At 42.1% G+C, this 16,868-nt stretch overlaps 1 long non-coding RNA gene across 1 annotated transcript in view; it reads left to right on the top strand.

Moving 5' to 3' along the window:
* Gm26843 overlaps window positions 1-4,165 on the top strand; it is a 185,722-nt gene extending 181,557 nt beyond the window's left edge. Inside the window, exon 10 of the long non-coding RNA XR_003947433.1 lies at window positions 2,690-4,165. This is a non-coding gene — a long non-coding RNA (predicted gene, 26843). The remainder of the gene's footprint in view (window positions 1-2,689) is intronic.
* Window positions 4,166-16,868: the final 12,703 nt, after the last annotated feature.

The raw sequence follows: 16,868 nt of genomic DNA, 5'->3' as shown, positions 1-16,868 counted from the left end.
TGTGCTTGGCCTTTCAGTTTTGTTTATTTCATTTTGCTTTTTGTTGTCGTTGTTGTTTTCCTTGAACGCCCCCTTCCACACTGTCAGATGGAACCAGAAGCCTGGAGGGACTGGTATACTGCGGTTCCTCGCAGACAAGGGAGGACGTTGGGAGCGCCTTGTATCTTTTAAAATAGACCTGTTGTCGTCGTTGTAGTCGTTGTTGGAATGTATTTTTAGCCCTGTGAGAGATTGGCATGCTCTCTCTACCACCATCTGCCAAAGGCAGTTGCTAAGCAACTGACACTGACGACAGCAAGGGGAGGATCTGGGGACTCTAGTGGCTCAGTCCTGCTGCACTGTTTAGTTCTTATGTGACAACAGTCGGGCCCAAGAGAATAAACACTCCTAACCTGGGAGAGTACAATTCAATTCAGTTCAAAGTTCCTGAGCTGAGCCCAGAGGGGACTGCCCAGGCAACAAGGACAGTGGGAACCAATGTCTTTTTGTTGTCCAGGCAACAAAGACAGTGGGTACTGATGTCTTTTTGGTGGGTAGGGCTTTTATTTAGAAAGGTCAGGTGCTGTTGCACTCACTGAGCAGATATAGCACAGCCACAGCACAGCAGGGATGGGCCTGAGCTGGACATGGGCTATTGGCAAACGGTCAGTCTAGAGCAGGAACCCTGGAATGAAGCAGGAGGCAGATGGCTGGGGTTCCTGGGCTCTCGCCCAACTTGGTTTATATTTCTCTGTCTGAGTTGTCTGCCTTTCTCTGGACTCTAGTTGTCTCCTATCCAAAGTTAGGGTGTCAAACCATGTAGAACACAATCATATAAAGGAAGGCAAAACAATCACAGTACAGGTATCTGTCACTAGGACTTGGCATTGGATCTTCCCTCTGCCTCTTATGGCTTGTGAGTGAGTTCAGGGACGCCTCAGAGACACAGTCTCTTTTGTGAAAGACAGACTTGTTCTTATCGTTCTTTGAGAATTCAGAAAATAGTACTTTGATTTAAGTGTGTACTGCAACACAGAAAATAGGTAGATATCAATAAATGTCAAAGCAGAGAAGGTAAGCTTTCTGTAACCACTTATCCTCTGTCTTATTAACATACTTGAACCTGGGCATGACTCCAGCCTTCCGTGTAACAAAATTCCCACCAAAGACAGCTGAAGAAATGAGAAGGGTACCCCTGCTATCTCATGCACTTTCAGGAAATTGCTTCTCTTAGAGTTTCTTGTAACCCAGGGCATAGCTCTGCCTGGGACACCCATTGACGAAACAAAGTGGAAGGCAGTGCTAGGGACACGGATGAGATGGCAGAGCAAGAAGATGGCAGGAACCTGGGCTGTGCTGGACTTAGTTCAACTCTCTCAACCCATGTAGGATGAAGGGAAAGTGTGTTTTGTGAGGGGTCTGAGCACTGGTGGGTTATCAGGTAGGTACCACAATGGATGGGCAGAGGTGTGTTCTATAGGGAATCTCTGGGAATAGGGAAGCACCTGGCTCTAATTGCTGCCTAAGGGGTGAGAGAGGAAACTGAAGCAATCCTACCCTACCACTCATCAGTTCCTGGGAGTATCTGTACCCTGCAACTTCTAGTCTTCTGTATGCTATGGGCAGAGTGAATGCCAGTAGCCCAAAGTCACACCCTTAGGAATCTCCCAGCCTATAGAGTCCTTCGATTTTTAGTATGGTGACACAGAGCTCATAGAAACAATCAGCTTGCTCAGAAACTAGAAGACATAACAGAATCCATATTTCCTGACCTCCAGGTGATCAGTGCAGCCAACATAGAGGTTAGTGGGTCCACAGGATACCCGTGATGCCTTTCACTTTCCTTGAGAAACCGATAGCTGCTCTCTGTTCTACCCCAGTGCTCTTCCCACTCATCCTGGTACCTGGATGCTCCACTGGTTGTTTGATTTGGTTTAATTTCCAGGCACAGGTTGGTGTGATGATTGGAAGAGGGTTGAACTCAGTCAGGAGGCTTGCCTCCATATTTGCTGTTCTGTTTCATGGGAAAGGGCCTGTAGTTAAAGACTCTTGGTATTCACAGCTTTCAGCTTTGCCTGCTTCCCCCTGTAGGTTGAGACATGTAAGAAAGTGTGAAGGCACTTCAGGTAGGCTCCCCAGTTGCCTGTCATCCTCAGCATGGAATGGAAGTGGAGGGCAGTGGCTCTCATAGGTGAGAGGACAATGTAGCTTTAAAATAAACTCAGTCAAATGAAAACTGCTCTTTCAACTTGGTTAGAATCCAAACATCCCTCTACTTCCTCTCCTAGGAAGACCTGGGATGAGTGCTTCACCTTTCCATGTGCCGTAGGAGAAACTGGAATGGTACAGGCCTACTAACTTGCCCGAGGTCACTTGCTAGCCTGTGCCAGAACAGTAGATAGACTTGACACTGGCTCTGCCTCTCAGCCCTCCCGATGCTTCTCTCAAGGCTAAGATCTGCCCTACTACTCCCAAGCTGGTCCACCTAGTGAGTAGTTTATGTCAACACCCTTGTGAGGCTGATTTGGGGACATTCCTCAGCTCCCACGGCACAGCCCAATCACATCCCATTGCTGGTTTTCCTTCATGAGCCTGTGGTTTCTTTCAAAGGAGCAAAGCCCCACTCTCTTATTTTTGTTCCCGCTAATATAAGCAGCAGACATAAAGGAACTACATTTTCAACCTCAAGTTTTCTTTTCCCTCCCTCTAGGGTCTTGAGCAGATTAAGATGAAACAGACGGGCATTACATGGAAGCTTCTTTCAGCCCCCACCAGCTTTCATTGCTGACCATCCTGTTCCTGACTGTGCTGTGTAGGAGAATCCAGACATTGTGTACAGCTGCATCTCAGCGTGGCCCGTTTTGGCTGGAATTCAAGGAGTAATTACAGCCAAATGAGTATTATTACAACCCACGTCAATCAGCGCAGCCTTCTCCTCGAATGCTCTCATAAAGAAACAGGGACGCTCTCTGAAAGATGCTGTCTGGTTTAAGCCCAGTGTCTTTCTGGGGACCAGGATGTGTGTGCTTTTCCAGAGGGAAACCAGCGCTGATCGTCTGTCACCAAGTCTGAAGAGTATAACCTGTATGATCTGAGACTGTAGGTCCCCAGAGTTAGGCAGACCCCAATTCAGATCCCACATGCTACTTCCTCTCTCTGTGAACCTACACACGGGCTTAACCTCTCCACATCTCCATGTTCTGATGAGTGATGCGAGACTTCAGGGATTCAGCAAGATAGAGTGTTTAAAGTGCCAAAAGAGATCTATGGTGATTTGTTAATGGAACTTCCTTTCCTCCTCATTCAGCAATTAATCACCAGCTCTTTGTCCTCGGCTGGAGGTGTGGCTTTGCATCAGCAGGTGGATGCTAAGCTACACATTTGTCTACATTTTAGGCCTCCTTTGGAACCCAAAAGCAATGTGTGCAGGGAGGTTATCCTGGAGAGACTGGAGTGTGAGGACGAGTCACACTGATTCTGTAGGGGGCTGGGATGTCGTGGGAAAAAGGGCAGGAGCAATGGGAATTGGAAGACACCTCCACACACACAACCATGAAGTTCCACCAACTTTAGAACACTACTTTGGGAGGAATCATGGGTGGTGAGGGAAAGACCTTGTCCCTGTAGAAATTTAGTGGAGAAGAGCTCTTTGCCTAGGTTCCTGGTGGCTTGGTTAGAAAGAACATTGGTATGGTTTGAATCTGCAATGCCCACCATAGGCTCTTGATTTGAACATTTGGTTCCCAGCTGGTGGAGCAAATTTGGAAGGGTATGGGTCTAGCTGGTAGACAGGTTTTCATGGGAAGGTCCCTAGTTCCTGACTTTTTCTGCTTCCTGATCTGCGTGATGCGAATAGCTTCCCATACATGCTCCTATGATGGGGTCCTATTGCTGTGGCCTGAACCACCATGCTAAGCCTTCTCTGTCATAGTGAAATGTCTTGAGACCATGAGCCCAAAGAATTCTTTCACCCTTTACATACACTGTTTCTGCCAGCTATTTTGACCATGCTACCTCAAAAGCAACAAATAAAAATGCTTATAAAAACGTATATGCAAGCAGCCAGGCAACCTTGTGTGTATGCATGGGGCTTAGGCACGGAGCTTAAATCACTCTTGTAAATCTGCTCCATTCAATTTAGTAAAACGTTCTCCTGTCTACTTTGGGTGAGAGATGGCATGGGGAGTTGGGGACCCAGAGAAGACAAAGCTGTCACCCTTCTGCTGGGTGATATGTGAGGTAGTACACTAGTTTAGCTTTCTGTCGCTGTTAGAAGCACCATGGCCAAAGAAAGCAATTTGAGGAGAAAAGGTTTATTTGACTTAGAGTTTCAGGTCACAGCCTGTCACTTAGGAAAGTGTCAGGAGGCCCTCAGCAGGAGCAGAGTCAGGAACAAGTGAGGAACCTGCTTACTGAATTTTTCCCAGGCTTACATTCAGGTGCCTGTTTATTATTTATTTTGTGTTTAGATATTTGTTTACTTTTTTCTATGTATATGGGTGCTTTGCCTGCATGTGTTCCTATGTATCACATATATATCTAGTGCCCTGGGAGGCCAGAGGGTGGCACTGGATCCCCTGGAACTGGAGTTACAGAAGAGCATAAGTAGTCATGTGGATGCTAGGAATCAAATCTGGGTCCTTTGGAAGAACATCCACTGTTCCATCCTTGAGCCATCTCTCTAGCCTCCCTAGCTGCCTTACTTATATATCCGAGGACCACCTGCTCACTCAGAAGTGGGACTACCCACAGTGCACTGGGCCCTCCCATGTCAATCCATCAATAATCAAGAAAAGTCTCACTGGTATGGGACCAATCTGAAGGAGGCACATTTTCAGTTGAGAGTTCTCCATCCCAGATATGTCTAGGACTAGTGGTAGACAAGGAAGGGTCTACTACTGAGTTACATGCTGTCCCTAATTAAATAGATGCTGATTGGGCCTCTGTCCTGATTCCATACACCAAGCTGAGCAGATATCCCCTGAGACTGTACATATGCAAAACACTGACTCTGGCAGACAGAGGGGCTTGCAAGTCCCTGGTGGTTTTTAGCTCAGGCAGTAACTTATTTTTTCTCTCACCAAAGGCAGTTATCCCTGAGTTTAGTAAATGTACTTTTGCCTTCTCCCCATCCTATAAAAGAAGTACTGGTTCGGGGTTCTGTGGTCAAGAACTCCCAGTTCAAGCTCTCTCAACAGAAGTAGAATGGCCTGTTCCAGGCTGGTCTGGTGCCAGAGCCCTGATGGAGGCAGGTTTCTTACTTGCCTCTACTTCCTGTATATTCTTTGTCTCTGCACTTGCACCTTTCCCTTGACCCCAGTACTTTGATAATGATCTGTGCTGGTACACTCATGCCCTGGCCTCGGATTCCACCACCCACATGCCCTTTCTGGGAGGTTGTTTTGTAAAAAAGGAGTTGTCAATGTTGGCATTTCAGATGGGAGACGGACATTTGAGTGGTGCCTTTCATGTTTCCTATAAATTAAGGGATGTTAAGATTGCACCTGATAGCGATCATAATTTGAGGTCTCTGAGACTTCTTTGAGAATGTGTTAGGGACCTGGGTGAGAATCCGAGGTTCTTCTGCTAGGTCACAACCATTTCCCAATAGCCCTGCCTTCCCCCAACCTTTGAGGTACGGGAGAGTATTTAAGATCTAAACTATAGCATCAGGATTTAGAGAAAAAAAGCCAAGTGGGCTCCTCTCCCAAACTCTTCCATGTCTTCTATGGGCAGGTCCTTAAGATGTCAGTTCTGAGGGGGAGGAAAGTGGTAGACAGTGGTGCCAACATGCCATTTCTTCCTACCCAAGGAAGGGCGACAGCCATTTTTAGGACTTGCCAAATGTCACATCAAGTATCGGGTAAGAAAGTCCCTATTGCTAATCCACGCCCAGTGACCATGTCCTCCCCCCAGGTGAGCGCAGCCACCTTTCGGGAGTAGATGTGCACGTTTTTCAGAACCTGCCTTGGCTGGTTAGTTGGTGAGGTTTTTCTGCTTCATTATAAGTAGAACATCAGGCATCTTTAGTAGCTTTTGGCAGGCGAAGGATCAGAGCTGTACTCAGCATCCAAATGTAGAGTCAGAAGGCTCAGAATCAAAGGGAAGGCATTTTGTTTGAAGTCAATTCTCAGGTCATCATACAGCGGTCCTGCCATTTACGGGAACTGGGATGAGGAATTTTGGCTGCTGTTGGTTGTCTTGTGCTGGCAGACAGTCCCAGAACACCCAGAACCTGATTGTTGGCTTCAAAACTAAAATAAAAGCTATTGATATGGAAGAACTAAAGAAGGACAGCTCCAGCGGGGTCAGCGTACTGTTTTCAGATATTCCGGGTTTGCCTTTATCCCACATAGAACATGAGATGCCCGTGTTTGCCATGGAAACCGCCGGAGGGAAGCTGGGAGGATGTAGAACTTGGCAGGTGATTCTAGCCTACAGTATAGCTGGCACCCAGTGCACAGGAAAGATGAGTGACACCTGAGAAGTCTGGAGGAGCCAGATCCAAACAGCAGGTGCATCTTACCAGCAATGGGGAAATCTCTTCTCCAAACTGTAAGGCTGGGCAGCTTGGTGTATTTTGGACACGTGGGGTTAATTTTAGCTCCCCATTGAAGCTTTAAAAACCAAGTGAGGAGCTTAAGAGATGGCCCTGTCAGTAAAGTGGGGCTTGAGTTTGAATCCCTAGTATCCATATCAAAGCCAGGTGGTGCACCTATGACCTCAGTGCAGAGGGAACAGGCAGAGTTAGGGAAATCCTTGGAGCTTGGCGGTTAGTCTAGCCAACCAACACACGTGCGTGCTGGAGCTTGCACAAAATACACTTCTTACAGTGTTCTCAACATAGTATGTACTATCTCTCTGTCTGGGGAAAGACCCTCTTTATTTCCTGGGTTTCCTTGTCATTCCATGAATGTGTATAGTTAGTTACACTGCCAGTATACTTTAGTGTTTAGAAGTGTACTTCTAAAAACAATATTCTGTTATTGGACAGAGATACTGGTACTCAGGATTCAATACTGGTGCCAGCACAAGGTACAGAGGTTGAGTTCACACTGGTAGGTGAGCACCCACACAGCTCTTCCTGGCTTTTGGCTGAAGGAGGGTGAGCTTGTATCTCCTCAGCCTAACCCCACTCGTTTGCTGGCTCCATTTCCCCTGGGAACCAGACTTTGCCCTGGGCTTTGGGCTCAAGCCCCTGGAAGCACCTATAGCTTCACATAGTAATTTTTCCTAGACTCAAGCTCTCTCCTCTCCTCGGTCAGGCTCCTTCCCAGATTTTATTATGGGATGGCACTGAGCTCATTCTTCCAGACTTCGAGGCTCCTTGTCTATCTGGGGCAGAACTTTTATTCCTGGAGAGGAGAGTCGTGGACTTCCCACTGAGTATCTCAGCTGCCTTTTCTCTCTGTCAACATATGTGAGAGGGTCTGAATCGCCCTTAATTCCCTGCAGCTGGCCTCACTCAGCACGGCTGCTGGAAGACATGATTCTTTTGTTCCCTTGTTTTTTTCTTTAAGCAAGTAATTTTTTTTTTTTTTGAGTTCTGGGTGGGTGTCATCTGCAGTTTTTAGGGAAAAACTCCCTCTCTGAAAACTTCTGGGCAGGACATTAAAACTGCTGGTGGGGAAGAGGCCATTGCCTGTGATTGGTGAATGAGACTACCACCAAGGAAGTAGGGCAAGGGGTAGTGCCTTTGAATCTGCATCCATATTCTCTGCTGTGTGATCTTGGGACATCCCTGGCCTTCTCTGGGCCACATTCTTACATCTGTAAGGATGGGGTTGAGTTTAATTAAAGGTTTTCAGTTAAAAACAAAAGCCCACTCTCAGTGGTCTTCTGGTGAACCAGGGTTTCAGGAAAAAGAGTTTCAAACTCTGTACATTCAGAGTTTCAATACTCTCAGCTCGAAACTTCCCCATGGACCCAGGATCTTTATGCGTTTTAGTCAGCTCTATGCTGCTGCTTTAAGAGTCAACCTAAGGACAAAAGACTTGACTCATATTCCAAACATTTTAGTCCAAGGTTATTTGACTCTGTTTTTCCGTTTCTCGACCTGTGACCATGCAGGACATAACAAACACGGTAAAGCAAGGAAGCTAGGAGAGAGAGAGAGAGAGAGAGAGAGAGAGAGAGAGAGGATGGGAGGAAAGGAACAAGGGAGGGAGGGAGGAAGGGAGAGGGGGCAGTCCTCAGGGATTTACTCCATTCAAATAGGTCCTACCTCCTGAATGTCTATTACCACCCAATAGTCCATCAATTTTTATATGTATAGCATTAATGAAGTCAGAGTCCCCATGATGCAATAAATTCCTAAGACCCCTCCCCCCCACCTCTGAATATTGCAACATTGGAGACAAAGTCTTCAATACACAAGCCTTTAGTGGACACTGCATCTAAACCATAACGCCTCCCTTTAGATACATACTGAAACACACTTTCTTGTTTTATGTGGTTCTGAAACCTCTGAGTTTTGAAGCTGAAGAGGTCAAGTGGAATGGTCAGTATCCTCAAGACTGTGGTAAAACTTGCCTGGGGTTGGGAACTTCCTACGAAAGAAGCCTGAAGCCATGGATCTGGTAGTTACTAGTAGGAGTGTGGAACCCAAGAACAGATTTTCTGGGTTTCTGCTCTAGATTGGATCTGAGATATTGCTTCAAGGCTTGGCTTCCTCCAACCCGTGGGTGGCAGAACCTTTAAGAAGTGGGGCATAGTAGGATATCTTTAAACCACTGGAGGTGTGTCCTCTAAGGAGACTGTCTCTGCATGGAAATGAGGACATAACCATGCTAAGGTCTAAAGAGAAGGATTTATTGTAGGACTCGAGGGGAGAGTAAAGCCAGAGGCATCTGCAAGAGTCCAGAGCAGTGAGAGAAAGAAGTCAGCAGTATGAACTGGGCCATGAGATGAGAGACATGGCATGGAAGGGGTGGCAAAAGAAGAAGACAAGAGAGAAGGGAAAGAGGTCATGTGGATCAAGAAGGAAGCTGAGGACTGAGAGAGTAGAGGGAAGAGAGGGCAGAAAGAGAGAACCAAGGGAGGGCATGACCAAAATGAAAGCCTCTGTGTTGTAGACATTTAGGGTAGGGGCTGGTTATTACCAGCCAGTATGACTCTGTAACAGGTACTTGCTGAGAAAGCCTAGAGACCAGCATGTGCTTGGGTGTGCTAAGAGGCACCTTGATGGGCTATTTGTCCTGAGATTATTTGGGACCCGAGAGTCTCTTTCCCGTTCTTTGTGCTTCCATGGCTGCTATATGGCAGGCATGTGGCTAGCCCTACCTTACACTCTCACTAGGATGCACTCCCTTGCTGCAGGTCATGAAACAGCCAGGCCAACTCATGGGAAGCTAAAAATATCTCCAAAACTGCTACTTAACATGAACTCGCCCTCTTTCTAAGTCAATTATCTCAGATGGTTATAGTAATATAAAGTCACTAACATATTTACCCCAGTTTAACTACCTTTTCTCTGTGTGCCCCAAACCTGTCCAAATCTCAATTGTCTTTATCACAGCTTGTCTTCTGTTAAAGTTACCAGCACTTGCATGAACCACCTGGCCCAAATCTAAGTTCTATCGGGTAATCTTTATGCCTCAGTTTCTTTGTATGCTTCCCACCTCCATCTAGTTTTCACTTATTAGCCATTTCGTGAAGTTAATGGGCATGTGGTTTCAGTCCTTTCCAAGAATGAACAGGTAAACAATATATTGATATATGATGATAATGCATCCCATTCTATTCCTTCCCCGCTGGCCATTTCTCATTCAGTTAGCCGTTATCCTGTATCCATCAATTCAAGGAAGAATGGGTTCAGCATAAAACAGCAAAAATAATGAGAGTCAGTTGTAGAAGTGTGAAGTCTCAAAGCCTTAGACTCCAGTAGAGTAGAGAAATCTTATACTCATGAGTAAGTTTGTGATTGAAATCAAGTGGTAGTGATAGGGAAGTCAACTCCATGATGTGGTGTCATGTGCTTGATGTAAAAATATGTTTTGAATTGGAGAAGAATAGGGCTCTGTTTGTGGTGTTTCTGAGTTTGTGGACCAGGATTCCCACTTCTATGCTAAGCCTGTGGTGTACAACTCTTATCTATGACAGATTCCCTTCTGACTGGTTCTTTCCTAGTGGAAATCAGAGAGGATTCACCTGGATGAAAGAGCTTATATCATCAGCTGACAGTGTTTTCAGGACTAAATCTTGAGCTAGGGCTTTGGCCACTAGATGAGTACAATGGGCTAACCAAACATATTAGTCAGTGTTAGGAAAGTGTCCAGACGAGCAGATGTTGAGTAGCAGCTGGAGCACTGGTCATCTGTGCTTGACAGTGAATGAATGAGGACATGGCCCTGACTTCCATCATTCTGGGTATATGGCCAAGGAGTTGACTATTTTTCATTTATACTAATAAATAGTCATCAGAACCACCTAGAAACGAGACCCATCCTATTAACTTATCCTTCTGCAGGTCACTGAAATGTAAATTCATTGACTTTAGGGAGCGAAGAAGTCAAGCTCAAGGGATATCTTCACACATCTGTAAGCATGTGATCAACAGATCACAACTCAAAACATAGAATCTCAAACAGTCTCCTGTGTTCTTCTCACTCCTCAATACTCACCACCATGTAGTTACTGTTTGCAACTATTTTATAATAGAATTTCCTACTGAGGAAGCTTTAAAATTTTCTTAAGTATAATTTATTATGTTTCTCTTTTCTGGATGTTATATTTTATATTCTCCTTTGAAAATTTTTGCCTGTTCTAGTACCACAAATACATTCTCCCCAAGTTCACATTTGAGTCTACAGCTCATCTTTGACTAATTTTTGTATGTGATGAGTTAGGGTGAAAGTTCCTTTATAGTAAGTGAGCCTTGACACTGTGTAGCATAAGTCTCCAAACATTTTCCAACATGCCTTGGTTTTTCCAAATAAGATTAGAATCACCATTTCAATTTCCAACAAAACAAAATGAAACAAGCCAGCTGGACTTTTCATTCGGATTCAACTTACTCTATAGTTTAGTCTGAGAAAATTGACGTCTGCGATGATTAATCTTCATCATTTACTTGCCAGGATTTAGAACTATTTAGGAGATTGGGGAAGTACATTTCTGGGAATGTCTGGGAGGGTGTTTATAGACAAGTTTAACTGAGGGAAGACCAATGCAGGTGGCTATAGTCCCAGATGAAATAGAAGGGAGGAAAGGGGCACTTCCAAGAATGCATTTCTCCTGTCTGCTTCATGGCCTGCTAGGATGTGAGCATCTGTGCTCTACCATGATCTACCCTCCATGGCACATGGAAATCTCTGAAACTAGGAACCCAAGTAATCATTCCTTCCTCAACTTGTTTCTGTGATATATATTTTGGTCAGAATGAAACATAAGCCTCTTACTAATATTGAGTCTTTGAACCCTTGAACACATTTTTTCCATTGTTAACTGAGATCTCCTTTAGTTTCTCTTAGCGATATTATAGAATTTTAGCATAGAAAACATTCAAATCTTCTATCTAACATATTGAATATTTTATATTTTGATTCAACCATACTTTGAATTTTGAAATGCTCAGCTTCTTTGTTTATAAAGAATAGAAAATTGCTTTTCATATGGAAAGAATGTTCCCATAAATTTAGTAAGGATTGTTTTTCATCTATGGTAATAAGTAGTTAGCAGAATTGGTTATAAGTTTGTTCAACTGGCCAATGATTGCTTATTGCAGTGATTATACCATTTCAAACCATGAAATTATTGTTAATATTTTGTTTCTGAAAATCAACCAACCAAGGATAAATTCACTGCAGTAAACACACCTCTGAGTGTCAGCAAATGAACAGCAGGCAGACCTGAGCAAGCATACTTTTACAGAAGAATTAAATCCATTTATTCTATCTAAAAACCCATTTTACCCTGAACCCTTACACAATTTTCTTTGTGAGATTTTCCAATGATTCTTGGGTAATTTACAAATGTGTTAGCTTTCAAGGTGTAGAAATTTTATTATGTTTTGTTACTGATTTCTATATTGTTGTGACAGAGTATAACCTGCATAATTTTAAGATTTTATGATTCATTAAATCTTGCTTTAGGAAAATATCAGAAGGTGGTTGAGGACATGCAGGCATGATATGTTAAAACTTCCAGAGGACAAAGTTGGGAAAGTTGGATAACTGATGTCAGATGATGTGGGTGGTAGCTAAAATTTCCAGTTCAAAAGAAAGGAAAACAAAGGACATTGGCAAACAGATCATGGATAAATCAAGGTCTACCTTGAAAGGATTGGAGATTCTAGGGACTTGCTTCTTCCCAAATGAGAGGGATTGAACAGGATCAGGAGAGAGAGAGAGAGAGAGAGAGAGAGAGAGAGAGAGAGAGAGAGAGATTGATTTAGAAAATCAGCACTGTATTCTCAGTAAAGGACATTTCAAATAAAAACATAAATAATAAGAAGGAAGAGAAGAGAGTTTGCAATGGAGGGAGGCAGAACACCAGGAAGCACCTTATTTTGGTGGCCAACTATAGCAGTGGAAAGATGTCATTAACAAAGACCTGTGCTATGTCAGTGGCTTGGTGGCCTCAAATATCAGACCCTTTATTTCACAAACTTCCAGCAAATCAAATGCCATGGGATTATACCCTGAGACAGCCTAGCAGAATACCTTGGGACTGTGAAGAACAAAATTCGCAAGCAGTATTCAGCAACATAGAAACTCAGTTGGATCTGAAGTCTGAGGAGAACATAGACACAAGGTTCAGGCATTACACCTAATGAGAAAGACCATTCAGGAACAAAGCCAGAATTTGGAACCAGACTCCAGAAGTCTCAGACACCCACATTTGTGACCTAACTTCCCAAAGGTCTGCTGAAAGATAAGAACAGCATTCATAACTCTACTCTTTAAGAATATCCTAGAAGTATGGCTAGTGACTGTGTCCTGACTTGGTAAAGGACTGCTCAGGTGTATGGCAGATACTGACTGAACCCATAGCATAAAGTATATAGTATATAGTACCAATAAATTAATGCCCATAGTACTCTCAGTGTTTCTTTCCTTCATAAAATGATTGACATTTTATATTTTTACTGTATTCTCATAGTGGGCCTACCCTTTAATGATAATTGTTTTTGTAGACAATATTTTACTCTCAAGGGAATAGAGGTTATTGAGCCTGATAGCCTTAATTCTCATTTAAAGTAAATCAACAACTTATCCCCACTATGACTGGAACACTGCAATCATCTCCACTGAAACAATAAGGTATTAAAAAGGTAAAACGATGATCTAATCCAAGATGCACAAGTCCTAGTGCAAAATAAAAGAAACATGAAAAATCAAGACAGCATGGCATTTCCAAAACTTAAGCCTGTAGTAATGTCCTCTAGTGAAAGTGAGTTAGGTGAACTCCCAGGCAAAGAGTTCAAAAGAGCAATTACAAGTATGTTTAAAGAAATCAATCAGGGCACAAATAAACTTAATTAATCCCAAGAGAGTTCAAACAAACAACTAAATGAAATAAAGAAGTCAATATTAAAGTGGATGAGAAATACTAAGAAAAAATAACTCAAAATAAATGAAAATAAGTCAAATAAAAAAGCTCTGTGGAAAGTCTCGCCAATACAATATATCAAGGGAAGGACAACAAACAAACAAACAAACAAACAAAAAACAAAAAAATCAACAAAAAACCCAAAAATCAAAAAACAAAAACCAAACAAACAAACAAACAAAACCCAGGACTTGTAATTGCTCTTTTGAACTCTTTGCCTGGGAGTTCATCTAACTCATTTTCACTAGAGGACATTACTACAGGCTTAAGTTTTGGAAATGCCATGCTGTCTTGATTTTTCATGGTAGTAGATATGCAACATTCAAACAATGAAAAAGATAATATGAAATATGAACAGAACATTTGAGATCACTGGGACCCCATGAGAAGACCAAGTATATGAACAGATGGAGGATGACTTAAATGTTAAAGATACAAAAACATTTAATAAAATCATATCAAGAAATTGCCAAAATCTAGGGGAAATAATTATCCATCTATGTATAGAAGGTGTTAAGAACATTAACCAGACAAGATCGGGAAAATATCTATCTATGAGCCAGTGAGATGATTCAGTCGGTAAAGGTTTTTACCGTAAATTCTGATGACCTGGATTTGATTCCGTGGACCCACATTGTGCAACAAGAGAAACAACTCCCACAAGCAGTCCTTTGACATCCACAATTGTATGTGCACATGTGCATAAAAAATATAATAAAAAGGACCTTTCTAGGCCAGTATTCATTTATTGGTTGCCTCCAAGAAGTGTACCTCATCAACAAAGATATATATAAATAGAAATGCAGATATGATTCAACATATGCAATCAATAAGTATAATATATCACATAAAGAGGTTGGAGGACATAAATCACATGATCATCTTAATGAATGAAGAAAGACATTTGACAAAATCCAACCAATGTCTTATCATGATGCAGCTTACGGCCTTGGAAAAACAAGAACAAACAAATCAAGAATCAGTAGACAGAAAGTGATAATTAAAATCATGGCAGAAATTAATAAAATGGAAACAAAAAATAAGAACCAATGAAACCAAGAGTTGGTTCTCTTAGAAGATAAGCAAAACTAACAAACTCTTAACTAAAATAATCAAGAGAGTAAGAAAGCCTAAATGTTAAAAAAGAAAAGGAGATGAAAAGAAGAGACATTACCACAGTTAATAATAAAACTAAGAAAATCATTAGTACATATTTTTTTAAAAGTATTATACTTAGTTGGAAAAGCTAACAGAAATATATTGATTTATAGATGTATACGACCTACCAAAATAAAATCAAAATGAGATAAACAGTTTAAATATATCTATAACAAACAATAAAATTAAAGTAATAATTTAAAGATCCTCTTATTAAAAAATAGTCCAGGTCCAGATAGATTCACTGCAGAACTCTATTAGTCCTTTAAGGAAGAGCTAACTCCAGTTTCCTACACTATTCCATGAACTAGACAAGGTAGGGACACCACCAAACTCTTTTCACAAAGACAATGTTACTATGATATAAAAACATGTGCTGTGTGAAAAAGGATATAAACATAACCCAACTGACAGTAGAGTTTGCTTTGTGGTATTGGTTCGCCTTGCCACTCTTTGCTGGTTATTGTTTGTCGTGACTTTGTAGAGAGAAATAACACCAAGAACTTTTGGTGGTGTTCTGGAGGTTTCTTGCTGCTTCCACAGACTATGGCTGACTGGTAGAGCCTCAAGGTTTCTTCTGGATCTAAGTGCTATTGCTGATTTGTGAATAGTGTCTGTGAGTAGATTGAGCTATAACTGCTGATCCATGTGAATTAAACTTCTGATATCCTAACAATGCTGATTGGATTATCTACAAAGGATTAATTCTATACAGGCCCACATCCTCCTTTGCCCTATTAACCTTTCCTTTCTACTACTCGGGTGCGTGGTGGGCTAGAAGGGAGGTTAAACATTTAAGTACACTTATTAAAGTAAGGTTTTGAAAAATATAAGACTACAAGGCAACATGGATACGTGGTGTGAAATGCTTCTTCTGGACATGATATGGCTGTTACACACATGAACACAGAGCACCTGTTGTTAACTGCACAAGATCAAGCCAGTTAAAACCCCAACATGCATGTTGGAAGTACTCACAAGACCCCATCCTGGTAGCTGTGGCAATATTGGCAGTTTATGCTAGTTGGGATGAATAATCATTTTTTGTAGATTGTCTATGCTTTAGTGACTCGCCCCACACCCACACACATATGGGCAACACTAATTGGATTATTGGGTTGGCATTACCAAGTAGAATATTTAAAAATATAAATTTGGGAGGGGGATATGTTGGGAAAGTATAGGAGTTGCAGAGAGGAAATGGAGGCTAGATATAGTCATAATAGAGTATACTCGTGTATAATAGTTTCAAAAAATCAATAAAAAATAATAATGAACAAAAATGCATATATCATGTGCACATGATAGAATTTTTTCAGCTTCAAAGGAGTAAAATCATCTCACTTTCAGAAAACTGTATGCAATTGGAGATGATCTTATTAAGTGAATTAGGCCAGTCTTTGAAAGGCAATTTTTTTTCTCGTTTTTTTTTTTTTTTTTTGGCTCTTGGATCTTATTTATAAACATAAAATTGTATTTGTAAACCTGAAATGAAAGTAGAAGTGAAGTTGTCAGGGGTAAAAAAGGGAGCTAAATGATGTGGAAGGGAAGAGAGGAGGCACTGTAAGATATGGGGTAATATGCTCACACAATACATAATACATACTTACATGAAAATACCTGTATGTAACATATAGAACTATGTATCATGATACATACAACAAAAATTGAAAAATTAATGTTATTTGCCTTTTATAAATTTCACATAATTTATTTATTTTATTTTTTAATTAATCATTCCACTTGTTTACATCTCAAATGATATCCCACTTCTCAGTTATCCCTTCCACTAACCCTCCATCCCATATCTGCCCTACTCCCTCCCCTTTGCCTGTATGAAAGTGCTCCCTCACCCACCCACACTCTCCAGCTCTACTGCTCCATCATCCCCTTACTCTGGGGCATCAATCCTTCCCAGGACCAAGGGCCTCCCCTCCCATTACTGTTGGGCAAGGCCATCCTTTGCTACATATGTAGGTGGGAGGTGGAAGGAGAGGGAGACAAGGGAAGGAGAAAAGAGAAGGAGGAAATAAGGGTGGCAGTATCAGAAACTGGAGGACGTGTGAGAGTGGTACAGTTTTGGAGATGAGGAACTGTGGGGATAGCCACAGGAGTGTCCCAGACATCAGAGAAATGTGAGACTCCCATGACCAAACGGGATTGACTTTAGCCATAATGCG

The sequence above is a fragment of the Mus musculus genome, chromosome 8 (assembly GCF_000001635.26).
Source record: "Mus musculus strain C57BL/6J chromosome 8, GRCm38.p6 C57BL/6J".
Taxonomy (NCBI): Eukaryota; Metazoa; Chordata; class Mammalia; order Rodentia; family Muridae; genus Mus; species Mus musculus.
Note: the sequence above shows the minus strand (reverse complement) of the source record. Positions and strands in the feature narration are given on the sequence as shown.